This window comes from Mustela putorius, unplaced genomic scaffold, assembly GCF_011764305.1.
Source record: "Mustela putorius furo isolate JIRA1106 unplaced genomic scaffold, ASM1176430v1.1 tig00003834_pilon_pilon_pilon, whole genome shotgun sequence".
In the NCBI taxonomy this organism is placed as follows: domain Eukaryota; kingdom Metazoa; phylum Chordata; class Mammalia; order Carnivora; family Mustelidae; genus Mustela; species Mustela putorius.
This window is the reverse complement of record NW_025421987.1, coordinates 102986500-103014014: the sequence shown is the minus strand read 5'-3', so window position 1 is coordinate 103014014 and position 27515 is coordinate 102986500. Positions and strand designations below refer to the sequence as shown.

General features: G+C 42.5%; 1 long non-coding RNA gene and 1 pseudogene across 1 annotated transcript; one reads left to right on the top strand and one right to left on the bottom strand.

The window, feature by feature from the left end:
* Nucleotides 1-3319: 3319 nt before the first annotated feature.
* On the top strand, nt 3320-27515 carry LOC123394448. Its single transcript, XR_006609222.1, has 3 exons — nt 3320-3519; nt 16191-16297; nt 27465-27515. It is a non-coding gene; the product is annotated as an uncharacterized LOC123394448 (long non-coding RNA).
* On the bottom strand, nt 15478-15609 carry LOC123394563 (annotated as a pseudogene).

The window sequence follows — 27515 nt, the reverse complement described above, 5'->3', positions numbered from 1 at the left end:
AAATAAATATTTAAAAAAAAAATAAAATCTTTTAAAAATTAAAAAAATTTTTTTAATCTACTTTTAGAAATGTTTTATTTATTTATTTGACTGAGAGAGAGAGCACAAGCAAGGGGAGCAGCAGGCAGAGGGAGAGGGAGAAGCAGGCTCCCTGCTGAGTACTAAAGGATGAGGTCATGATCCCATGACCCTGGGATTACGACCTGAGCTGAAGACAGACACTTAACTGACTGGGCCACCCAGACGCCCTTAAAATCATTTTTTTTTTTTTTAAAGAGTGGTGATTACTAGGGGCTGAGAAATGGAGTAATGTTGGTCAAAGGGTACAAATTTTCAGCTATAAGATAAGTTCTGGAGACCTAATATATACCACAGTGAGCAGAGTTCATAATAATGTATTGTATACTTGAAATTTGCTAGATCTCAATGGTTTTCACCACTACCAAATAAAGGGTAATTAGATGACATGATGAATATGTATATTTTCTTCTTCCTAGCAGACTGTTTTTTGAGGCAGCTTATTCCCTCATTGGATGGTTCTGCTAATTTTTAAAGTTACTCCTTGTTTTTTGTTTTTTTTTAAGATTTTATTTATTTGTCAGAGAGTGAGAGAACACAAGCAGGCAGAGGCAGAGAGAGAAGCAGGCTCCCCACTGAGCAAGGAGCCTGATCCGGGACTCAATCCCAGGACCCTGAGATTATATATATATATATATATATATATATATATATATATATAAAATGAAATTTCCAGATGATTTGTGTGTTCATTGTCTCTTTCCCTACCACTAGAAGGTAAGCTCCGAAAGTCTTGTCTCTTTTGTTCGCTTCTGTCCATAGAATCTTATTCAGTGCCCCACATTGGCCCTCAGTAGCTATTTGCTGTGTGAATGAGTGAATGTGCTTCCTAGCAGTTACAACTTCTGCTATCTACCCTATTACTTTTTTTGGCCATCCTGGCCACAGAGAGACCACGGGACCTTATCATCCCCTTTGCAGAATCCAGATATACTGTGTCAGCAGTATTCTCGGAACCCATCCAGTTTAGTAACCCTATCAAAAACGGAAATGAAGTTAGCTTGGCAGGAAATGAGGTCAGTTTGGCAACCAATGGTGAAACATGTGAACAATGTGGGAAGCTTATGGTCTGAGTTAACCATGTCAGATATGTCCCATGGCAGAGTAATAGGAAGATCAAATGGACCATGGGCTATGTAGGGCAATTGGGGCTTGGAGAAGAAAGATCCTTGTAAACCGGTGATTTCTTTCTATGTAATTTGGGCAGGCAAATATGTAGAGGAACAAGTCCAAGTCCTCCCAACCTGGAATAAGGATCTCTCAGGGCATCTGCAGGCTATGGGTTTGGCCAAAATCAATAAGCACCGTTTATTAAGCCTCCCATAACTTGTGCTAGGCATCTGTTATCTCTACTTCTCCTAATATCCCTGCTATATAGGAAATGTAATCCATTTCAGAGAGAATGACTCAGAAACATAAATGACTAAAGGACCTGCTCAAGGTCACAGGGTGTGTGATATGGCAGGGAGTCAATCCAGGCCCTCTACCCCAGTTTGGATCCCCCCCCCCCTTTTTTTTTGTACTATGCTAAGTGAGAAAAACAGTACAAATCTAGGGCTTTAGCAAATTCTTTTGCAAGCAAACATTGATTTGAATCTATCTAGTGGGGTACACAATGCTTAATCAATTCTGAAATGTTATATTTAAGTCTTCAGAATTACTCTTGTTAACATTACAGAAAGAGATGAATCCATGTAAGAAGAAAAAAATGTACCAAAATATCTGGTGGTTATCAGCATACTCAAATTTCCATGTGTCACAGTCCATCAAGAACTAATAGGCACAGGGTGCCTGGGTGGCTCAGTGGGTTAAGCCTCTGCCTTTAGCTCGGGTCATGGTCTCGGGTCCTGGGGTTGAGCCCCGCATTAGGCTCTCTGTTCAGCAGAGAGCCTGCTTCCCCCTCTCTCTCTGCCTGCTTCTCTGCCTACTTATGATCTCTCTCTCTGTCAAATAAATAAATAAAATCTTAAAAAAAAAAGAACTAATAGGCATAAAAGCTAACCAATAGAATAAACCTGGAAATGAAAATAATGATGCTGTTAATGTATATAAAAGGTATAGTCGAGCTCACTAACCTCCTGTTTAATCCATATCTTTACTGAGTTTGTGGAAACAATGATGCAATTATAACAACGAAGAACAGAGGCCAGTGAAAATTAGACTTCCATGTGGAGGACATTTAATTGTTTAATTGCCTGCTCGCATCTTCCCATTTCTTCCGGATAATCAAAGCCACTGGCTGCCTCGCCCCACCGCCCCCAAGCCCCCCATCCTGCACCAGGATGTTTGAATTGGCACGAAGAGAAAGAGTGAAGTTCTTGGGTGGGGTAGTTGGGAGATGTGGTCTGGAAACTGCTAACAGCTATTCTTGAATTCACTTGTAGGAACTTGTCTGTGGGAGAGTGAAGTTGACATGCAGAGAGATGTACAGACAAGAGAAAGAAGAGGAAGAGAGAGAGCCAGTGTGAGTTGCACTTGCCTGTGAGGCTCTTCCTGTGGTTGTCTAAGCTAGTTTAGTTGGGTTTCTTTCACAGGCAGCCAAGAGTGGGCAAGCATTGGAGTTAACTGGGGAGTAGTAAATAAAGCACCAGGACTGGAGTCAGGACAAAGGGGCCTGAAACCTAGCCATTTTCTTTTCTTTATTTATTTGCGTTCTGTAATCAGTTCTTTTGCCTCTTTGCTGACTCTTGGATACTAAATGTTTATTTCCTCTGATTATAAACTTACCCATAGATTCTTACTCCATACTGTGCAGGGTTACAAATGGATTACATTCAGATGCTGATACAACTGGTGGCCCCCCTCCCATCCCCCATAATGTCAGGACCAGGTCCCCCACATGCTGGTTCTGCTCACCAAAGTTCTTCGCAGGGCCCAAAGGATGCCGTGAGCAGTTGTCTCTCTAAGACCCACTCCCGTGCTTGGCCTGTTCCTGCTGGTCATTGTTTAAGTCCAAAGGAGCCTTGTTCAGGGGTCCTTTGTAAACCGCAAGTGTGGATTTACTCTTGATGGCTAGGTTATCATTCTCCCCTTTGAACTAGGCTCAAGTGTAAGATCTCCCCACTGCAAAAAAGCACCTTAGCAGAAACTCCCTCTTTCCAACTTGTGCTGCCCTGCAATCCAGCTGAAGGGAGCAAAGTTCAGTCTGTGGGAGCCTCACCTTGGCTATACTTCCTTAATTGTGTTTGAGTAGTTCTTTCTAATGACCTAGTCAGCTGTACTCAGGGACTCCTCAGCCTCCTAGTCTGCTGAGCCTCCTAGTCTGATCCCCCAGCCCTCACCCGTGCACCTCGATGTACCTTTAGCTTTCCAGGTGACCCTGAAGTAGTCTAAAGCTCATTGAACCAGATGGTAGTGGCTAAGCCATTCCTGTTGTGCCTTAGAGCTAGGATCTGGAGTTTCTGGCTTGGTGATCAGCAGGGAAGAGTCCTTCCTGAGCAAGTAAGTGGCTTTGACTTTCACCCAGAAGCAGAATAACTTTTTTTTTTTTTAAAGATTTTATTTATTTATTTGACAGACAGAGATCACAAGTAGGCAGAGAGGCAGGCAGAGAGAGGAGGAAGCAGGCTCCCTGATGAGCAGAGAACCCCATATGGGGTTCGATCCCAGAACCCTGGGATCATGACCTGAGCCGAAGGCAGAGGCTTTAACCCACTGAGCTGCCCATGTCCCCAAGAAGCAGAACAACTTTAATGGAGGAAGGAGAACTCCACACTAGATAACTTCTAGGAAAAATTAAAGTGAAGAAAGAAAGATACATAGAATTTCAATACCGTTCAGTCTGTATCTCAACAAGGTTAAAAAATGAATTCACTTGTAGGAAAGAAAGAAAAGGAGCTGAAAAGATTTATATTAAAATGTTGATGGGGCATCTGGGTGGCTCAGTCCTTAAGCTTCTGCCTTTGGCTCAGGTCATGATCCCAGGGTCCTGGGATCGAGTCCTACATTGGGCTCCTTGCTTAGCTGGGAGCCTGCTCCTCCCTCCGCCTCTGCCCGCTGCTTCCCCTGCTTGTGATCTCTCTCTCTGACAAATATGTAAATAAGATCTTAAAAAATTTTTTTTTAAAGTCTTAAAAAGAGATGTTGACGCATTTTCTCTTAATGATGGGATTACAGGGGCACCTGGCTGGCCCAGTCCATAGAGCATGGGGCTCTTGATCTCGGAATTTTGAGTTTGAGCCCCACGTTGGGGATAGAGTTTACTTCAAAAAATTTAAAAAGAATTTTTTTAAAAAATGATGGGATGACAGTTGTTCTTTTTATATTCTTTTGTACTATCCTACCAGTCAGTATCACCTTTCCCTTTTTGAAATTGTGTTTTAAATCACAAAATATAATGTAGGCTCACTGTTATATTTTCAAAACACACAGAACAATACATATGAGAAGCAGAAGTGCCACTTTACCCAAGGATCAGTTCCAGTGCTCTTCCACATGTATAGCCACTGGTAAGAGTTTATTGTATTTATTATATGTGTATGCATGCATACATACATATGTTCAAATAAGGATATGTGTATTTAAATATATGATCAGATTTTTTTTCTTAATATTGATGTGGGAAACAACAGCAAAAAAAAAATTAAATTTCCTTTTTACCTATAGCTCACTGATGGGTCCTTGAAACAGGCAGAGTGACATTCCTCTAGAAACCCCAGCTGCCTCGTTGTTAACACTTTGCTGGGGGCAAAAGGCAATCTTAGCCCAACCCTCAGGATCCTGTAAGTCTACTTTAATGTATAAAAATTCCTTTGGAAACTTCCTTTATCTTTACCCCTCAACATATATGTTGGCAATTATCCTGAAGTGTAAGACCCACCGATATACATCTGAATATTCTCATGACTGAGTTTTTACTAAACAGTAATAAATGACCTTTTCCTGACAATAGCTAGCCCCATCATGGTCCAAAATACCTTGGAGGCTTGTACTATCCCGAACGCCTTCCCAACTTGAAAGTATACACTTGGTCACACACCTCATGACCCTAGTGCAGCTCTTTCTGCCCACAGGTCCTGTCCCCATGCTTTAATAAAACCACCTTTTTGCACCGAAGATGTCTCAAGAATTCTTTCTTGACTGTGGGCTCTAAATCCTAGCAATACCCCAAAACTACATCAATCCTGTGCATGTATTGAGGAGACTTTTCAGTGCCAGCTCTATCTCATTCTTCTAAAGTGTTGTTTAGGTGTTCCTGGGGGTCTCCGTCGGCCAAGTGTCCAATGCTTGGTTTGGGCTGAGGTCATGATCTCAGGGTTGTGAGACTGACCAATAGGCTTGATGCTCAGTGGGGTGTCTGCTTGAGATTCTTCTCTCTCCCCCCCGTTCTGACCCTCCCCCATCAAATAAATAAATCTTTAAAAAATAGGGTACCTTGGTAGCTCATTTGGTTAAGTGTCTGCCTTCAGCTTAGGTCATGATCCCAGGGTTCTGGGATGGAGTCCCGTCTGGCTCTCTGCTCAGCAGGGAGTCTGCTTCACCCTCCTCTCCCACTCCCTCTCCCCTGGAATCCCCGCTTATGAGGTCTCTCTCTCTCTCTTTCTCTCTCTCTCTCTCTCTCAGGCATGCACTTCCTCTCTCTCAAATAAATAAATAAAATATTTGAAAATATATTAATAAAAATTGTTCAAGGGGGCGCCTCGGTGGCTCAGTGGGTTAAGCTGCTGCCTTCGGCTCGGGTCGTGATCTCGGCGTCCTGGGATCGAGTCCCACATCAGGCTCTCTGCTCGGCAGGGATCCTGCTTCCCTCTCTCTCTCTCTCTCTCTGCCTGCCTCTCCATCTACTTGTGATTTCTCTCTGTCAAATAAATAAATAAAATCTTTAAAAAAAAAATAAAAATAAAAATTGTTCAATATTTTGTAGCATGAATGTATTATGTTTGACTAAATGTTCTCATTAATGGATACTTAGATCATTTCAAATCTTTTGCAATTACAAACTATACTGCATTCACGATTCTTGCATGCATTTCCCCATATACATGTATATATATTTTTTCAAGTTTATTTGTTTATTTTTAAGTAATCTCTATGCCCAATGTGGGGCAGGAACTCACAACTCCAAGATCAAGAGTCAAATGCTCTTCTGACTGAGCCAGCCAGTCAACACTGATATTTAAATTCTTTTTTTATTTTTAAGATTTTATTTATTTATTTGACAGAGATCACAGGTAGGCAGAGAGGCAGGCAGAGAGAGAGGGGGAAGCAGGCTCCCTGCTGAGCAGAGAAACCAATGTGGGGCTCGATTCCAGGACCCTGAGATCATGACCTGAGCTGAAGGCAGAGGCTTTAACCCACTGAGCCACCCAGGTGGCCCACGATATTTAAATTCTTGATGATTCTCTCTCCCCACCTTTGTATTATGTTGTTTTAATTCACATTTTTGTGGTTTCTAGTAAGGATGAGTAACTTTTTATATCTGTATTGGATGTTTATATTCTCTTCTATAAATTACATTTTTATTATTTTTTATGATTTGTCACTGTCTCTTCCTTATTATATATCCTGTGTATTAGTGATTTGGATGATTATCTGCACTTCCTTTTTTTTGTTTGTTTTTCTTTTTAGAGAGAGTGTGTTTGAGCCAAGGCGGGAGGGGAGGGGCAGGAGGGGAGGACACTGTGTTTGTGGCAGGCTCTATACCCAGCTCAGAGCTGACTCAGCTGGATCTCATGACCCTGAGATCATGACCTGTGCTGAAATCAAGAGTCCAATGATGAAATCAAGAGTCTAATGCTTAACTGACTGAGCTACCCAGGTGCCCCAACTGTACTCACCTCAAATATATATTTTTTAATTTATTACTTGTCATATAATACTGTTTTTTGTTTTGTGTGAGTGTTTATTTCCATAGAAGTTTTTGAATTTATTCAATATAAACTGGCATTTTTCCTTCATGGTTTCTTGGTTTCATTTCATGCTTAGGAAAAGTTTCCATTAATGAACTGAGTTTATGGTAATATTTTCATATTTTCCTCTAATAGTTTTATGGGCTTTTTATATTACATTTTTTAAAACTGTAGTAATGAGATGAAGACTTTCATGTTTTAAATTTTGTTTTAAAGATTTTATTTAATTATTTGACAGAGAGAGAGAGAGCACAAGCAGAGGGAGCCATAGTCAGTGGGAGAGGGTGAAGCAGGCTCTCTGCTGAGCAATGAGCTTGACCCCAGGGCTTGATATCAGGACCTTGGAATCCTGACCTCAGTAGAAGGCAGATGCTTAACTGACTGAGCCACCCAGGTGTCCCTTATATTACAATTTTAAGTCTGTTTAGAATTTTTATCTGTATAAGGTGTGAGGTAGAGTATAACTTAATTTCTAAATATCAAGTTGCCCAATTCCTTGCATTGCACCTTTATCATAAACTGAATATATTTTTATATAAACACGAAGTCTGTTATTTAATTTTCTATTCATTTTATTCATCTGTTTGTATCCCTGCAATGAAACTATATTGTGTCAATTATTATTGCCTTTTACTATGACTTGCTTTCTGATATGGTAACTCTCCTCATTACTGATCATTTATTTTTTTATTTTTTATTATTTTTTTTGTTTCTCTTTTTAATTTTTTAGTTTTACTTTTTAAAAAATTTATTTATTTGACAGAGAGAGACAGCAAGAGAGGGAATACAAGCAGGAGGAGTGGGAGAGGGAGAAGCAGGCTTCCTGCTGAGCAGGGCGCCTGATGCGGGCTCCATCCCAGGATGCTGGACTCATGACCTGAGCTGAATGCAGATGCCTAATGACTGAGCCACCCAGACACCCCTTGTTTTTATTTTTTATTATTTTTTCCTTCATTACTGATCATTTTTGAAAATGTCCTTTGGTGTGGGATGTCTGACTGGCTCAGTTGGTAGAGTACACAACTCTTGATCTTGAGTTTGCAAGTTTGAGCCTATGTCGGACACAGACTTTATTTAAAAAAAAAAAAAAAGAATAAATACAATGTTTTTTGCTGTGCTTATGCATATTTACTTCAAACATCTTGACAATTAGTAAGCTTGAGGATTACTATATGAACATTCCAGTAGATGGAAAAAAAAAAGCATTTGATGAAATTGACATCTGCAATATGGAATGTTATGCACTTGTTAACAAAAAAGAGAGTTATTTGTACTGGAATGGAAAGATCTCCAACACAAATGGATATCACAATAGAACAATGCATATCTTGTGAATCACTTGAAGTAAAAAAAGAAAACATCTATACATATACACTTGTATATGAAAATATATATGTATATGAGTTTAAAAACAGAGATCTGGAGGGATACAGACATGTCATGGTTTTTGTTTCTGGAGAAGGGAATAGGAGTGTAGGGGTGTAGTGGATACTGTGGGGTATTAGCCACTTTTTTTTTTTTTTTTTTTTTAGGACAAGGCACTTTGGACAGTTGTCAGGAACGTGGCCTGCCTACAGCAAACGCAACGCAGAGTGCCTTTAGAAGCATTACCCTCAGCTGCCTGTAGGTGCTTTGACAAGTTTAAGTCCTTTCCTGGGGACAAAATGCATCCAATGACTGGTTATTTTGCGGTAGAAACACATGTTCCTTTGACCCAATTTGGGACAGTTCAGAAGGACAATTTTAGCTTCAGAGTTCCCAAAGATATTGCCCATTATTGCTTCTCTCATCCCTTCCAGACATTGTTTCTGAGCATACTTCTCGTAAACCACCTGCACACGAATTTGTCTCAGTCTGTTCCCTGGGGAACCTGGCCTATAACAAATCATTGTAGGTGGAGGAGCACCTGGGTGGCTCAGTCAGTTAAGCATCTGCCTCATGATCCCAGTGTCCCGGAATCCAGCCAGTTGTTGGGCTCCCTGCTCAGTGGGAAACCCACTTCTTTCTCCTTCTCTGCTTGCTATCTCTCTCTCAAATACATAAATAAACTCTTTTTTTTTTTTTTTAAAAAAGGAGGGGCGCCTGGGTGGCTCAGTGGGTTAAGCCGCTACCTTCGGCTCAGGTCATGATCTCAGGGCCCTGGGATGGAGTCCCGCATTGGGCTCTCTGCTCAGGGCCTGCTTCCCTTCCTCTCTCTCTGCCTGCCTCTCTGCCTGCCTCTCTGCCTACTTGTGATCTCTCTTTGTCAAATAAATGAATAAAATCTTTAAAAAAAAAAAAAAAGGAAAAAAATTATTGTAGGTGGAGAATAGGGGGAGGGTCTTTCAAATTTTACTCTTTGATAAAAACTTTACTTGTTGATTTTTAAGATTAATTATTTTATTATTTTTTTTTAAGATTATATTTATTTATTTGAGAGAGAAAGAGAGCCAGCACAAGCAGTGGGGGAAGAGCAGGAGAGGAAGAAGCAGTCTCCCCACTGAGTAGGGAGCCTGCTTCCCCCGCTCTGCCTGCTTCTCTGTCTACTTGTGATCTCTCTCTCTCTATGTCAAATAAATAAATAAAATCTTAAAAAAAAAAAAAAGTAATCTCTTCATCTAACATGGGGCTCAAACTCACAACCTTGAGACCAAGAGTGGTATGCTTCACAGATTGAGCCAGCCATGTGCCCCTTGAGTAAATTACTTATAAGAATCCACTGTATACAATTTTGAATTTGTGTTTACGTATTACTATTGAATAGGGGACACCCGGCCAGGTCAGTCAGAGAGCATGCAATTCTTGATCTCTGATTTGTGAGTTCCAGCCCCATAATGTGTGTAGAGATTATTTAAATAAATAAAACTTTTTAAGAAATGATATATTAAAAGGACTTAAGAAAAAAAAATAAATATCCCCATTGAACAGGAAATATAATAATGTTGTACCAATTTTTTTTAAGTTTCTATGCTTAATGTGGGGCTAGAACTCACAACCTAAGATTAACAGTTGTGTATTCTACCAACTGAGCCAGATAGGCACCCCCTTATGTTGAGCTAACTTAAAAAAAAAAAAAAAACAACCTCTGGTGCCTTGTACACCTTGCCTCCTATCCAGTAGTCTCACTACCGTATCAAGAGTCATTTCATTTCTATACACTTCCCTGAGTGGGAATCACATACAGTCACGTTTTTGCCTGGCTTGATGTGGTGCAAAGAACCACAAAGTGATGCAAAGACTTCTCATCAAGGTAGATTTTTCACTGCTCTGTAAAGATGATAAAAACAAAACAAAACAAACAAAGTACAGTTGAATCAGAATAGATGTTCAGAGAACCATAATAGTCATTGTCACAAAAATGAGTTGGTTGCATCCCCCAAAAAAGGAAATTCCTGAAGGAAGCTTGTTGAACATCACAAAGCCTCTGAGCCAAAGCACCAGAAGTGAAACCCAGGGTTCTGTGCTCCAGATGCCCAGTGCAGCATTCTTTAAAAATAAAATTTTCATTTTGTAAAGGCTGACCTTATTTTCTGCTTAGTATCATCCCCTGGATGGGTAGAGCAGACCTGTATTCTGTAGCTAGGGCAGAGGAATTCTTATCTTTGGAGGGGAAGGGAATAAGGAAATTTGTTCAACGGACCTGCTAGTCTGTGGTCACCCTGAGGAAACAGCTGTGTCCTCAGCAGCTCAGGAGTCCCTTCCTGCCCCACTTTTCTCCAGAGTTCTGTTTTCAAGTTTCTCTGGGGACTGATCTCCAGAAGCTGTGGGGAAACACTGTCCCACCTTATTTTCACACATCCATGAAACTCCCCATTCAGGAGTTGGTATCTTAGCTTGGCCAGTGAACAATTAACCACAAGTCGGGTGGTTGGATACTTCCCTTAAATATGAGGAAGTTCAAAATCGAGGAGTCTGTGTTTGTTGGTCTAGGACAACTGCTTTGTTCTGCCCCAGACAAACTTCATGCAACCTTAAATGCAGAAAATAAGTGTTGGTGAGGAAGTGAAGAAATTGGAAGCTTTGTGTGTTGTTGGTGGAAATGTAAAATTTTACAGGTGCTGTGGAAAACAGTATGGCAGTTACCATATGACCCAGCAATCCCACTTTTAGGGATATATTCCACAAAATTGACAGCAGGGTCTCAAAGTGATATTTTCACATTTATGTTTATAGCAGCATTATTTAAAATCGCTAAAATATAGGGGTGCCTGGGTGGCTCAGTCGGTTAAGGTCTGCCTTTGGCTCAGGTCATGATCCCAGGGTCCTGGGATCAGACTGCATTGGGCTCCCTGCTCAGTGGAGAGTCTGCTTCTCCCTCTCCCTTTGCCTTGGCATCCCCCCACCCCCCTTTCATGAATAAATAAATAAAATCTTTTTAAAAAAGGCTAAAATGTAGAAGTGACCCAATGTCCACTGATGGGTGAATGGATAAACAAAATGTGATATATAAACACACTAGAATATTACTAGTCTTAAAAAAGTAAGAAATTCTGTTACATTGCTACAGCATGGGTGAACTTTCAGAAATTAACCATAATTTCTAAAAGTTCACCCATGCTGTAGCAATGTAACAGAATTTCTAACTGTGAAATTAGTTACAAAAAGACAAATACACAGCGTACCTGGGTGGCTCAGTGGGTTAAAGCCTCTGCCTTCGGCTCAGGTCATGATCCCAGGGTCTTGCAAATGAGCCCCACATTGGGTTCTCTGCTCAGCAGGGAACCTGCTTCCTCCTCTCTCTCTGCCTGCCTCTCTGCCTACTTGTGATCTTTGTCTGTCAAATAAATAAATAAAATCTTAAAAAAAATCCCAAAACAAAAAGACAAATACAGTATGACCCCCCCCCATTTAAAAAAATTTTTATTTTTTTTGGAATCTTGACACCCAGCATGTGGCTCAAACTCACAACCCTGAGATCAAACGTTGCATGCTCCTCTTACTGAGCCAGCTGGGTGCCCTGTATGATCCCACTTACATGAGGCATTAAAAGAGTCAAATTCATAGAAACAGAAAGTTGAATGGTGGTTAGTTACCAGAGGGAAGAGAAAATGGGGAGCTGTTTCATGGGTACAGAGTTTCAGTTTTGTAAGATGAAAAAGTTCTGGATCAGTTGCACAACAATGTAAATATACTTAACACTCTTGAAATGTACACTTAAACATGGATAGGGTGGTAGATTTTATGTTACATGTTTTTTACAATTAAAAAGTATAAAATAGGGATGCCTGGGTGGCTCAGTTGGTTAAGCAGCTGCCTTCAGCTCAGGTCATCATCCCAGCGTCATGGGATCGAGTCCCACATCGGGCTCCTTGCTCCGCTGGGAGCCTGCTTCTCCCTCGGACTCTGCCTGCCACTCTGCCTGTGCTCGCTCTCGCTCGCTCTCTCTCTCTGACAAATAAATAAATAAAATCTTAAAAAAAAAGTATAAAATATAACATTTCAACTATACAAAATAATTAAAATATTTAAAGACTTTTTATTTTTTAAAAGATTTTATTTATTCATTTGACAGAGAGATCACGAGTAGGCAGAGAGGCAGGCAGGTGGGGGGTGGGGAAGCAGGCTCCCTGCTGAGCAGAGAGCCCAGTGCGGAACTCGTTTCCCAGGACCCTGAGATCATGACCTGAGCCAAAGGCAGAGGCCCAACCCACTGAGCCACCCCGGCGCCCCTTTAAAAACTTTTTAAAAAAGATTTTATTTATTTATTCATGAGAGACAGAGAGAGAGAGAGTGGGAGAGGCAGAGGGAGAAACAGACTCCCCTCCAAGCAGGGAGCCGGATGCTGGACTCAATCCCAGGACCCCGGGATCACAACCTGAGCTGAAGGTAGAAGCTTAAACGACTGAGCCACCCAGATGCCCCAGAATAGGTTAAATACTTAAAACACTAAGTGAATAGGTCAGATGACAAGTTAGAGGAAGATAATAAACTAGAAGATAGATTGTAGAAATTATTCAGAGTATAATACAAAGAGATGTTAGGAAATGGGAATGATGCAATGAGAAGGTCTAACATATAGACGACTGGTTTCTAGAAGAAACGAATGGAAAACATGAAAAAGAGATATTATTAAAAGATAAAGCACCTGAGAAATTTCCCAGAATTGATGAAAAATATAAATATTTTGATTCAGAAATCAGAATGAATCCCAGGATGAAAACAAATAAAAATAAATAAATAAATTCACCCTACCTTCTTTTTAGGGAAACTGTAGGAGATCAAAGATATACTATAGTAAAGGAAAAAAAAAAGGCTATAGTAAAAGTATCCAGGAGAGCCTGGGAGGCTCAGTCAGTTGAGCATCCAATTCTTGATTTTGGCTCAGGTTGTGATCTCAGGATTGTGGGTTGTACTGTGTGCTGGGCATGGACCCTGCTTATGATTCTCTCTCTACCTCTCCCTCTGCTACTCCCCCTCTCTACTCCCTCACACTCTCTTTCCCTCTCTCTCAAAAAAAAAAAAAAAAAAGAGTATCTGTGTATCCAGAGAGCAACCCAGATGAACAACCAATGGCTGAAGGCAATAGGTGAAATGGATAAATAAATATTATACATCAGTACATGAACTACTCAGAGCTAGAAAGAAATGAGGGCTCAAGTCATGAAAAGACATGGAGGAAACTTAAATGCATGTTACTAAGTGAAAGAAGCCAATCTCAAAAAGGCAACATACTGTGTGATTCCAAGTAGTAAATGACATTCTGGAAAAATGCAAAAAAAAAATCTGCAAAACTATGGAGATAGTAAAAAAATCAGTAATTGGCAGGGGTTACTGGGGAGAGAAGGATGAAAAGGTGACACACAGGATTTTTAGGAGAGTGAAACTATTCTGTATGATCCTATAATGGTAGATATATAGCATTATACATTTGTCCAAATCCATATAATGTACAACACCAAGAGTGAATCCCGATGAAATCTGAGTGATAATAATGTTAATATAGATTCATTGATTCTAACAAATGTACCAGTCTGGTATGGGATGTTTGATAGAGTCTGTGTTCAGGTGTCAGGGGGATCTTTTATTGTTCCCAGACCCAACGTGGAGGGGTTCCCCGCACAAAACACCAGGTAATACTTGGATACCAGCAGGGTGTCCAAAAATCTAACTCAATTCTGACACTATTTACCCAGAGATAGCATGAGATTCCACAGGTAAGGGATCAGTCCTACAAGATTGCCCCCACCTCCCACAAGCCCCAGGCTATCACCATGCTTCTGACCTACTGGCTACAGACTGGAGATTCCAACAACCTCCTCCTTAGGTTGGGTTAACTTGCTAAAGCAGCTCACAGAACTCAGGGAAATACTCACTTATGTTTTCCAATTTGTTAAAGGATATGATAAAGAAAAGGATATGACAAAGAAAAAGCTATGATAAAGATTATGAATCAACAATCAGATGAAGAGATACATAGGGCAAGTTCCCCCCAAAAAGGAGTTTCTGTCCTTGTGGAGCGTGGGGCCTGGTCTGGTGGCATGTGGAAACATATGATTCCCCGAGCGTGGAAGCTCTCTGAAAAAAAGAAAGAAAGAAAGAAAGAAAAGCTGTCTTCTTGGGTTTTTATGAAACCCAATAATCATGATTGGCTAAGTTATTGGCCATTGGCTGATCCCGCCTTTAGCCCCTCTCTCCCTGAAGGTCAAGGATGGGACTGAAAGTTCCAACCATTTAATCCCAAGGTTTGTCCATCTAGCAATCAGACCCTGACCTTGGGTGGAGTCCAAAAGTCACCTTCAGTAATAAGATACCCATTTCACTTTTATGGCTCTGAAGCATTTTCAAGAACTGTGGAGGAAGACCAAATAATCTGAGAAATATAGGACTAAATACACATTTCTTATAATCATTGTATTATAGGAGGTAGATAGAAATTTTCTGTACTTTCCACTCAATTCTGCTATGAATCTAAGACTACTCAAAAAAGTGAAGTCTATTAAAAAAAAAAATCAACCTGAAGGCGGTGGGGGAAACCTACCCAAACATCCAGAGAGAAAAAACAAACAGCTAGCAAAAGAACAATAATTACTGGACAGCAAACGTCTAAAAACAAAATAGCACTTAAAAAAATTATTTTATTTATTTATTGTATTTTTTATTTTTTTCTTTTTAAGAGTTTATTTATTTATTTGACAGAGAAAGATACAGCGAGATAGGGAACACAATCAGGGGGAGTGGGAGAGAGAGAAGTAGGCTTTCCAGTGAATGAGGAAGCCCAATGCGGGCCTTGATTCCAGGACAGTGGCTGGGATCATGACCCGAGCCAAAGGCAGATGCTCAACCAACTGAGCCACCCAGGTGCCCCTGTCTTGGTTAATCTTATACTTCCTGATATTTATTGGTTGAAATTCTGTAGGCCCCTTTTCATTCCAATTTATTTTTGCTTATGAGTAGAGAAAGGCAAGCTAAGATTTCTAAAAGTTTTACTTACAGCCTGGACCCTTCTCAGGAACTCTGGATTGCTACTGAATATTACCACTGGAACGTCTAAATGAGCATTTCAAACTTATATGTCTCCAAATCAAGTTCTTGATTTAGTTCTTCCAATTTACTAGTCTTGCAGTCTTTCCTATTGCAGCAAATGACAATACCATCATTTTGGACGCAGAAGCCAAAAACTTGGAAGCATCCTTCATTTTTCAATTAGTAATAATCGTGCCTCAGATAAACCTCATTGGCTACAATACTGCCACCGCACAGAGTTCATCCTTCATTTTTGAAAAATTTTCATTTAAGTAAACTCTATGGCCAATGTGGGGCTCAAACTCACGACCCTGAGATCAAGAATCACATGTGCCACTGACTGAGCCAGCCAGTCTTCTATACGTCATGTCCTGTTCACCAGGGACATGTCCATGTCTACCTTTCAAAATATATCTACAATCTAACCGCTTCTCATTACTTCCGCACTGGTCCAAGTCTCCATTATCTTTCACTTGGATCACTGCAGTAGGCTCTTTAACAATCACATGTGGTAGGCACACAATAAGTAGTTACTGAATTTGTACATGGAGCAGTGGCCAGATATGGGTTCTCATTGGCTCTCTAGTGATTCGTGGTTAAACTTGCCTTGCCATATTTTGGAGAAAGAGTGGGAAGAAGTAATATTTGGGCAGCAAGTACCGTGGGCTCCTGGAGACAATGGGGGAAGTTGAAAGAAACATGACAAATGCAGGAGAGAGGAGTTAGTGGAATCGGAGCTTTGAGTGGAAATCAGCAAAGGCAATCCCAGGCACTGAGTGCCCGGTCCCTGCTGTTGTGATTGCCCATTCTTTCCCCATATAGAGATTGGGTGGATACCCTGTTTCCCTCTGCTGACCAGTCCATCCTGGGATCCTGTGAGGTGATCTTCAAGAAGTCCAGGCAGATGAATGACCTTTGCTGAACATCAGGTAAAGAGAACAGTTTTCCTTCTGAACTTTGGGGGTGGTGCATCCTGTGGTGGGAGGGAACGGAGCAGATGGGACAAGCTCCTGGAACTGGGGCCCCCATTGTCTCTAGGAGCCCACGGTACTTGCTGCCCAAATATTACTTCTTCCCACTCTCTCTCCAAAATATGGCAAGGCAAGTTTAACCACAAATCACTAGAGAGCCAAGGAAAGCATGGAGGTGTGGCCTGGCTTGGCATCCTTCCTCCTCCTTCTCTTGCGCTATCCCATTCTCCTTCAAAGTTTCCTGATAGGAGATCCAGCAGCTGCTTCCAACAGCTTAGGTCTTCTGCTTGCTTTGAGAGTCCTTCCTTCCAGAAGCTCATTCATTGCTCTTTGCCCTGACTCTTTTCAGTCATTCTTTCAGTGAACACCTAAAGCCTGTTTCCCTTTTCTCGGTCACTAGGGCCTCTTTTCCAGACTGGCTCATGGAGTATGGTTTGGGGAAAGTGCCTGGCTGGGTCTCCTACATGTTGAGTTCAATTTCCTCCTTTGGGTATGTTTCAGCTTCCAACTGGGATCTTTGCCACAGCAATTATAACAACCACAATCTGCATGGAGGTTCTTAAAGCTATATAAGCAGACAAAAACCTGAAAGAAATTCTTTTTTTTTTTTTAAGATTTTATTTATTTATTTGACAGACAGAGATCACAAGTAGACAGAGAGAGGGGAAGAGAAGCAGGCTCCCTGCTGGGCAGAGAGCCTGATGTGGGGCTCAATCCCAGGACTCTGGGATCATGACCTGAGCCAAAGTCAGAGGCTTTAACCCACTGAGCCACCCAGGCCCCAGAAAGGAATTCTTAAGAAAAGACAAGCAGTTATCAGAATTTCCACTTATCAGTACAGACCCAGAAACTCTGTACTCCCCTGCCCGTAACTGCTTGGTGAGAAGTACTTAACCAGCTTGACTGCTCTCGATAACCACACTGAAATCAGATATCCTGAGGGAAAGGGAAGTTTGCCTCATGCTCTTCTTCCAGCCTTCCCCATCCAGCCAGTAACACTGTTACTCACCTAGCTGTTTGAGAGAAAAAAACGAGAAGTTTGCCCTTATTGTTCCCTATCCCTCACCCTTCATCTTTTCTATCAATAAGGCCTGTTGCCTCTACAACATATGCCCAGAATCTACCTTGTCTCCCCCACTTACTGACAATCATCTTCATCTTGGGCAAGTTCAGTGTCTGCTAACTGGTTTCCCTGCTCACTCTTGTCCTGCTACAGGCTACCAACCTCGCAGCAGCCCTATCCATCTTTCAAGGACGAGCCAAATCCCCTTTCACATCACTCCAAATGCTCCCACTGAACTTTTGAAATTTTGATTCTCTTTGAACTTCTCTTGTTCCTCCTTCTCTTCTTCCTTCTCTTCCCCCTCCTCCTCTTCCTCCTCCTCCTCCTACTCCTCCTCCTTTTTCTCTGGGATTGTGCACTGTGGGGGGAGGGGCAAAGTGAGAGAGAATCTTAAGCCGACTCCCCATTGGGCACAGAGCCCAGCAAAGGGCTGGATCTCATGACCCTGAGATCATGACGTGAGGTGAAATCAAGAGTCAGGTGCTTAACTACCTGAGCCACCCAGGTGCCCCTGATTCATTTCTAACTTCTTACCATGGTAACTGTGGGTCCAGCCTTTCTCTCCCATCATGCATCTACTGCTCTCTCCCTCAGCCACATGGCCTTGTCGGTTCCTTCAGTGTGTCAAGCTTGCTCCTGTCTCAGTGCCACAGGATTTGTTGTTGGCAATGCTTAAAATGCTCCATGAAGATTTCCTCATGGCTGGCTCCTTAGTATTTAGGCCTCAGCTCAGTACTGTTACCCTATAATGAAAACTTTCAAAACTCAGTGGCTTCAAAACAGCAGTCATTTATTTTGTGTATCTGTAATTTGGGCAGGGCTTGATGGGAAAGATGCATTTTGGCTCCATGCAGCATCAGCTGGGGCAAATTACCCAAGAGTGGGGATCTGCTTCTGAGGTGGCTCACTCACATGGCTGGCATGTTGGTGTTGGCAGTGGTCCATGACTAAGGCAGGGTGGAGGCATGGGGGCCTTGGTTGTTCATGCAGATTGACTTTCCTGACCTTAGAAGTCACAAAGCATCACTTCTGTTGTACTTTACTAGTTCAGCAAGTTAAAAGCCCTGTCCAAGTTCAAGTGGAGTGAACATGGACTCTACCATTTGAGGAGAGAGTGTCAGTGTTCATACAGAAATGGAAAGATTGCTCTTCTGGATAATTCTGGGTAATGCTATCTGCCACAGCTACGTCCTTAGTGTCAAATTAGCTCTTCCGTATAAATTAGCTCTTCTTCCCCACTCCAAATAGCCATTATTTATCATTTTAGCCTCTGGTCCCTTCATAGTTCCTACCATTATCTTAAATTATCTTGAATGGAGGTTTGGGTGGCTTAGTCTGCTAGGCGTCCAACTCTTGGTTTTGGCTTAGGTCATGAGGTGGGGCTCTGCACTCAGCAGGGAGTGTGCTTGAAGATTCTCTCCCTCTGTCTCTCCCTCACTCCCACTTGTGCAAGCATGTGCATGGGCTCTCTCTTTCTCTCAAATAAATAATCCAAAAAGAAAAAAAAAAGATCTTGTCTATTTATTTATTTGCTCGCTTTCAGCCTTACACAAGAATATCCGTCCTCTGAGAATAAGAGCCTTGCAGGAAGAGAGGCAGACAGGAGGCTGACGTTCTAAGCTCTAGCAGTTGCAGTCACAGAGGTGATGGCTATTTAGAGATTACATAAGTTTGGAGATGTTGGTTTTTAGACTGACTGACTATGAGGGATGAGGGGAGAAAGGAGGATATTGGGTTGCTGGTCCCTCTCAGATGGAGAAAGGGTATGGAACTGAGGGTGTGCCTGGCTCAGGGTTCCCTGAAAGAGGTCATGCTGAGAACTATATCCTGGGGTGGTGGTGTTTGTGTGGGGAGACTGGCTAGATGCACACCGAATCCCTTTCCTCTTTTCCCCAAGCTTCCAGCCACATTTCCCAGCCCTCCTGCAGTTAGATGGCGACCAGGCAAAGCTGTGTCAGAGAAATGCAAGTGGAAACTGATGTGGATCCCTCTCTGGGGTGGCCAATTGAATGCCACTCTGTAAGATTCGGCAGCCCCCTTTCCCTTCCCTGTAGGCTGTGTGTTAAGGATGACCGCATCATAAAGAGGGCAGGGCCCGGCTCTGAGCGATTATGTGGAGCACAGATCCACTCCCTCACCACCTTTCTTATTTTATGACACCAATTTTTTTTTATTTTATTTATTTATTTGACAGAGAGAGATCACAAGTAGGCAGAGAGGCAGGCAGAGAGAGAGAGGAGGAAGCAGGCTCCCCGCTGAGCAGAGAGCCCAATGCGGAACTCGATCCCAGGACCCAGAGATCATGACCCCAGCCGAAGGCAGTGGTTTAACCCACCGAGCCAGGCAGGCACCCCTCAATGTTTCTTCTTGCTGTTATTTAACTTCTTCCTCTGTTCTTCGTATTTTCTGCCAACTAAAACTCTCTAGTTTGATTAGCTTCAGGTTAACTTTTTTGGTAAGAAATATCTCAACAATGATGTACTTTATATTGCATCCCATCTGGAGGGACAACGATGTTAGGTTGTCCCACCTCTGGTCCTGTTACATTTGAAGACTGAGTTTACATGGTGGTTGTTAGAGTTCTTCATTGTAAAGGCACTTCCCTCTTTTGCAATTAGTATGTAAATTATGAGGTAACCCTTGGTCACCATTCTAATATTGTTCCTGAACAACATTTCATCTAATCTTTTAACATACCTTGTGGTTTCTTCCCTCAATGGTTTACATTTACTATTCTTCTAGCATTTATTTAGCAACTGACTAGGTGCTGAGCACTCTTCTCAGGGTTCTACCTGTAATTTTTCCCTTTCTTTCTCTCCTTTTCTCTCCCTTCTTTCTTTCCTGTGCATTTATTTATTTGAGAGAAAGAGAGAGAGGGCACACGTGCGGGGGGAGGGGGGGTCAGGGGGAGAGGGAGAGAGAATCCCAAGCAGACTCTGAGGTGAGTGCATGGCCTGACTTGGGGTTTGATCTCACAACCCTGAGATCACACAACCTGAGAAGAAACCAAGAATCAGATTCTTAACCGACTGCACCATCCAGGCACCCTCTTTCTTTCTTTTAAAATAAGCTCTACACCCAGCATTGGCCTTGAACTCACCACACTGAGCTCAAGAGCTAGCTGTATGCTCTTCTGACTGAGCCAGCCAGGTACCCCTATATTTTCTTTTTTAATCATCACGATAACCCTATGAGAAAAATATTTTATTATTATTATTTTTATACTTTTAAAAAGTAAACTTGGGGACACCTGGGTGGCTCAGTGGGTTAAAGCCTTTGCCTTCAGCTCAGGGTCCTGGGATCAAGTTCCGAGTCAGGCTCTCTGCTCAGCGGGGAGCCTGCTTCTCCCTCTCTCTCTCTGCCTTCCTCTCTGCCTACTTGTGATATCTCTCTGTCAAATAAATAAAATCTTAAAAAAAATATTCTGTTAATTTTTATAACATTTTTTGAAGAATATTGACATCTTTGCAGCATTTGTGTTTTATCATCTCTTTAGAAAATTTAAATAGACCTTAATTTTTACCTATTGTCCTTTTTCTGGTTCAGGATCTCCTATTATCTTGAGTTGTTATGCCCCTATAGGCTTTTCATGGCTATGAGAGTTTCTCAGACTCTTCTTGATTTTGATGACCTTGACAGTCTTTTTTTTTTTTTTTAAGATTTTATTTGTTTATTTGACAGACAAAGATCACAAGTAGGCAGGGAGGCAGGCAGAAAGAGAGGAGGAAGCAGGCTCCCTGCCGTGCAGAGAGCCCAATGCGGGGCTGGAGCCCAGGACCCTGAGATCATGACCTGAGCCGAAGGCAGAGGCTTTAACCCACTGAACCACCCAGGCACCCCCCCACCTTTTTTTTTTTTAAGATTTTATTTATTTATTTGGCAAAGAGAGAACTCAAGTAGGGAGAGTGGTAGGCAGAGGGAGAGGGAGAAGCAAGCTTGTGCTCTAGAGGAGCATCCTGATGCAGGGCTTGATTCCAGGACCTGGTGTCATGACCTGAGTGGAAAGCAGACTCTTAATGACCAAGCCACTCAGGTGTCCCTCTCTCTTTTTCTTAAAGATTCATTTATCTACTGAAAGACCCCTCTCCTAGAAAGACCCCTCCCCTAGTAGACAGATAGAATAACTAACCGCTTGTTTGCTTTTCTGTAAACCGCTGGCTTTTAGGTATAAAATTAGGTTATCAATTGTGTGATTAATTGCTTATTAATTTCTCTTTTGCCCTTCTCTAGCCGCATGGCTTATAGAAATAATAGAGACGCCATGATGGCATTCCTCCCTTCCCCCTTCTTGTTCCCCTTCCCCGCCTCTCCTTTCAAACCCGCGGGCCCTCATAACCAATCAGCTTGTTCCCCCTTCCCGCCGCTCTCTTCGCGCGTGTGGGTCCCTGGAGCCAATCCGCAAACTCCAAGTATGCCTTTTTCAAAAGTTCAAACTGTCCACCAATCAGTTGCGCCCCACCCAAAACTTGTTTGTACCTTCCTATAAAAGACCCTGCTTCACTCCGGTGGGTGTGCTCGGTTAGCTGGAGCTGCCGACTACCCGCCGGTACCTGCGTGACAATAAACCTCTTGCTGTTTGCATCCAGTGGCAGTGTTGGATTCTTGGGTAAGGGGATCCGCGGTCTTTCACTACTAGAGAGAGTGGGGGGAGGGGCAGAGGGAGAGGGAGAGAGAGAATCTCAAGCAGACTTCACATAGAGTTCGGATCCCCTGACCCGGGGCTAGATCTCATGACCCTGAAATCATGACCTGAGCCGAAACCAAGAGTCAGATGCTTAACTGAGTGCACAAACCAGCTGCCCCAACTTGATCTCAAAGTTTAGCTGTTATTAGTTACATCAGTGGTTCTCAACAGACAATGATTTTGCTCCCTAGATGATATCTGGCAATGCCTGGAGACATTTTTATTGTCCCAACTGTGGGAGGGTTACCAGTGTCTAGTGGGTAGAGGCCCGAGCTGCTGCTGACCACTGTGTAATGCATACCACTGTCTTCCTCTGCAAAGAATGATCAGATCCAAAATGTCATTGGTTCCACCTGTGTTCCCCTTTGTCCACTAGGTAAAAGCAGCTCTATTTCCTTCTGCTGATCAGGGTCAATTGCCTTTTCCAGTATGGTAACTCTTTCTTTCACTGGCAGGATGCTGGTAAGGAGCTGTAGCTTGCCATTCAAAGGGAACTTATCCTGCCCCCTTGGGTACCAGAACCTCCCACCTTGCAGAGTTTAGAATTGCAGGCACAGGAAGCACAAACTGGGTCACGGGAGAGATGGTTAATAGGCCGCTCCTGCTTCCATGCTTTGGTTCCCAAACCCAGGAGGATGTTCTGTTCCGCTGCAGCTTACCTTTTCTGGCTGAGCTGTCGGGTGGTCTCTTGGCTGCCTATACTCCAGTCTCCCTTTGTGGCTCTCCTGCCCTGTCTCCTAACTCTGTCTCCCACTTGGATTAGTTTTGTCTCCTCAGACTGCCTTTAAGCTCCTGCCACCAGGTCTCTGGCTTCCCTCTCGCACCTCTGGGAGGCTTCACGAATTCCTCAGGCCCTCAGGAAGTTCCGACTAGCACTTGTATGCGAGTTCTAGTGCTCCAGAAGGGCTGCACAGACCTTTGCCCGGATAAAATGTCCTGAGGCTGTACGTTTACAAAGAACAGGGCAGACTTTTGGAGGAGGAACGCTTAGTGCTGAGTTAATCTATCTAATTTTGTTATATCAATGCTTTGGTTGGAATGGCATATTTTATAGAATATACTGTGAGCCCCGCCAGGGCTGGTTAGGTTTTTTTTTGTTGTCATTGTTGTTTCTTTTGAATGGGTAATTATTCACAGTGTTCAAAGTTCAAAAGGCACAAAACAGTATTCAATGAAATGTTTCCCTCCTACCTCTATTTTCCAGCTGCCCAAATTCCCCTTTCTAAGCACAACAAATGTTTTCAGTTTTTCCAGATGCCATAACACACGCATTTGTATTTGTTTAGCCACGTGGTAACATACTATACAATTGTTCAGAACCTGGTGTGTATGGTTTTTGAAAATCTAACAGTGTATTTTATAGCTTATTTCCTCATTCTATTTTTACTTTTACTTTGTTGTGTGTGTGTGTGGGGGGGTGTTTGTGAATGTAGTAATTTATTTAACTAATCAACTAATTGATGGGTGTTCAGTTTTTTTTTCTAAATGTCTGAGATTACAAACTGGTGCGTGAATAATCATGTACATTCTAGGTATAGGAGTCTATCTGTAAGATAATAGCTGAGTCAAAGAGTATTTACATCTGTCATGTGAATTTTTATTTTTTTTTGGACTATATTCCCTATGCTGTACTTTTCATCACTATAACTTATTTATTTTATAACTAGAAGGTTCTATCTCTCTCTTTTTTTTTTTAAAGATTTATTTATTTGACAGAGATCACAAGTTGGCAGAGAGGCAGGCAGAGAGAGAGGAGGAAGCAGGCTCCCTGCTGAGCAGAGAGCCCGATGCCGGGACTCTATCCTAGGACCCTGAGATCATGACCTGAGCGGAAGGCAGCGGCTTAACCCACTGAGCCACCCAGGCGCCCGAAGGTTCTATCTCTTAATCCCCTTTATCTGTTTCATCCATACCCCCACCCACCTACCTTTCGGCAACAACCAATTGCTTCTCTGTATTTAAGAGTCTGTTTTCTGGTTTGTTTGTTTGTTTGTTTGTTTTTTAGATTCCACATATAAGTGAAATCATCTGGTATTTGTCCTTTTCTGTCTGAATTATTTCACTTAGCACGATATCTTCCTTCCAAATCACCTTCCTTAGAGACTGTACAAATTAGCCTTCCACTCTCAGTGTCCATTTCTCCAGAGGTTTACCCACACAAGGTGTTAGCAAACCTTTTTAATCTTTGCCAGTATGTAAAGACAAAGTTAGTATCTCAGTGTTTTCTTTTTTAAAAGATTTTATTTATTTATTTGAGAGAGAGAGAGAGAGCATGAGAGAGGGAGAAAGAGAGCACATAAGCGGGGTGTGGGGGGTGTGGACAGAGAGGGAGAAGCAGACTCCCCACTGAGCAGGAAGCCCAATGCAAGACTGTAACTCGATTTGAGACTTGATCCCAGAACCCTGGAGTCATGACCTAGGTGGAAGGCAGATCTTAAAGCCTGAGCCAAGCAGGCATCCCCTCAATGTTGTTTTGTGTTAATAATAGCCATATGAAATTGCTGGATTTTTACGTAAAAATAATTGTTGAATATCAGCAATTTTTGTGGTTTCTTTGACTGTGAGATGGAGAATTAATTAATTAATTAATTAATTTTAGAGAGAGAGAGGCATGTGCACGTGGACATACATACATACACACACATAGGGTGGGAAGAGGGAGAGGGAGAAGGAGAAAGAGAATCTTAGGTGTGCCCCATGCCCAGCATGGAGCCCAACTTGGGCTCTGTCTCATGACCCTGAGATCATGACCTGAGCTGAAATCAAGACTTGGATGCCCAACCAACTGAACCACCCAGATGCTCCCTTTTTGGCATTTCTAATCTCATCTCATCTTATCTATTTATTTGTAAAGAGTTTATTTATTTGAGTGAGAATGAGAGAGAGAAGGAATGAGAGAGATCACAAGTAGGCGGGAAGGGTAGAGGGAGAAGCAGACTCTCGGATGAGCCGGGAGTCCCATGTGGGACTCAATCCCAGGACTCCAGGATCATGACCGGAGCTGAAGGTAAACGCTTGACTGACTGAGCCACCCAGGTGCCCCTATCTTATTTTATTTTTTATTGAAATATAATTAACCTGTGTTTTTAATTTAATGCATCTTGTAGATTTTTCCACATTGGCACATATAGATTTGCCTCACTAACTTCAATGGCTACACAATCTTTCACTGGATAAATGCATCATAATTTATTTAACTATTCCTCTGTTGGTGGACATTTAGGCTGGCTGCATCTTTGACAAGACTGCCCCAAACCTTCTTATTCATGAGTCTTTGTGCAAATGGGCAAGTATATCTTTAGGATAAGCTCCTAGGTGCACCTGAGTGGCTCAGTGAGTTAAGCCTCTGCCTTTGGCTGAGGTCATGATCTCAGGGTCCTAGGATGGAGCCCTGCATTGGGCTCTCTGCTCAGCAGGAAGCCTGCTTCCCCCTCTCTGCCTATTTGTGATCTCTGTCAAATAAGTAAATCAAATATTAAAAAAAAAAAAAAAGGAGAAGCTCCTAGAAGTAGAATTGCTGGGCCAAAAAATAGGTGCATTTTAAGATTTTGATTGATATTGACTAACTATTCAGATAACAGGTCGAATTAGCTCTCCTGGGAGGAACTGAGTGAAGTCCTCCCTAGTCCTGTCCTGCGACTCATTTGGCATTCCGAAGGACTCACCGCTTTTGGACATCTGGTCTCACTTGACAATATTGGTCTGAAGCTGTCTTTCATTGACACAATGTTTCTAAAATTACATTTTATTTTATAGAATGGATGCACCACAGTCTATTTAGTCATCTCCCTATTGTTGGATCTTTACTGAGTTAAACAGAGTTAAGTAGATAATCTTGCAAAGAGCCTTTTGGTGAACAGGTCAGCTCATGTTTTTGTCAAGTAGTTGCCCCAAAAAATAATAATGGCTGACACTTAGTGCACACTTGCTATGAACCAGGCCCTGCTCTAAACCCTTTGTGATGTATTTTCTCAAAAAGCCTATGAGTTGGATATCATTATTATTAGTTTAATTTTATAGATGTGAAAGCTCAGGCATACAGGTAGAACATATTTCTGGGGCCCTGGACCTGAAAAGGGATGTCAATCTAGCAGCACCTGTCAATCTAGCGGGACCTGACTAGCTCAGTTGATAGAGCATACTCTTGTTTTTGGGGTTATGAGTTTAAGTTCCACATTGAGCATGTAGAGTTTACTTAAAGAAAAGAAAACCCAAACAAACCCAGTCAGTCTGGCTCCAGTCGGTGGTCTCAGATGGACACATTTGGCTTAAAGTGTAACCACATTTAAAAATGAGATGTTGTCGGATGTGAGGGCGATCTGGCTGCGACATCTGTCACCCCATTGATCACCAGGGTTGATTCGGCTGATCTGGCTGGCTAGGCGGGTGTCCCCTTCCTCCCTCACTGCTCCATGTGCGTCCCTCCCGAAGCTGCACGCTCGGTCGAAGAGGACGACCTTCCCTGATAGAGGAGAGGACTGTTCTTCGGTCAAGGGTATACGAGTAGCAGCGCTCCCCTGCTAGAACCTCCAAACAAGCTCTCAAGGTCCATTTGTAGGAGAACGTAGGGTAGTCAAGCTTCCAAGACTCCAGACACATCCAAATGAGGCGCTGCACGTGGCAGTCTGCCTTTCTTTAAAAAAAAAAAAAAAAAAAAAAAAAAAAGAGATGTTGTCAAATTATTCTCCAGGAAAGTTGTGGCATTCTCCAGTCCCACTAGAGTGAAGGTGAAAAGGCCCTTTTTCCTCCAAGCAGGGTATCTTTTTCATTCCCATATCCTGGGTGTAGGGGATACGAAAATGAAATAATCCCAGCAGAAGGTGCAGCATGAAGCAGGTGAGTGCCCTGGACTGGTGAGCAAAAGGATGGCTGGCTGGCTGGCTGGATGAAGGGGGGCAGACAGGTGTGGAGTGAGGGTGCCTGGGTACATCAGAAGAACCATAGCTCAGAGTGGTCCTGCCTTGAAAACTCATTCACTTAATACAGTGTGAAGCGTTAATTTTTCTGCTCTTACCGCAGCTAGCTGCCTGGCCCTCCTCGCCCCTTCTTTTAGGTCTGAAGTGTCTCCCTCTGAGAAGCCTTCCCTAACCATGCTGTAGGAAGAATCCTCACCTCACTCGACAGCTCCTTATTCCTCCTACTCTGCTGTTTTCTCCGTTGTATTTATCCCTCCTGACGTCTCTCTACTTCGGTCTTGTTTATTGCCAGTCTTCCCTGCCTCCCCTCGCTGCCCTCACAACAGAATAGAAAGCTCACAAGGAAAGGGGTTTTGTCTGTCTGGTTCACTCATGTATCCCCAGTGCCAAGGACATTTCCTAGCATTAGCAGGCGCTCAATCAGTATTTGGTGACTATGGCATTTATTATTCACTGTTCCAGGAAGTGAAGGTTCAGCGGCCAGCGAGGCAGAGACCTGCCCCCAGTGCCGGG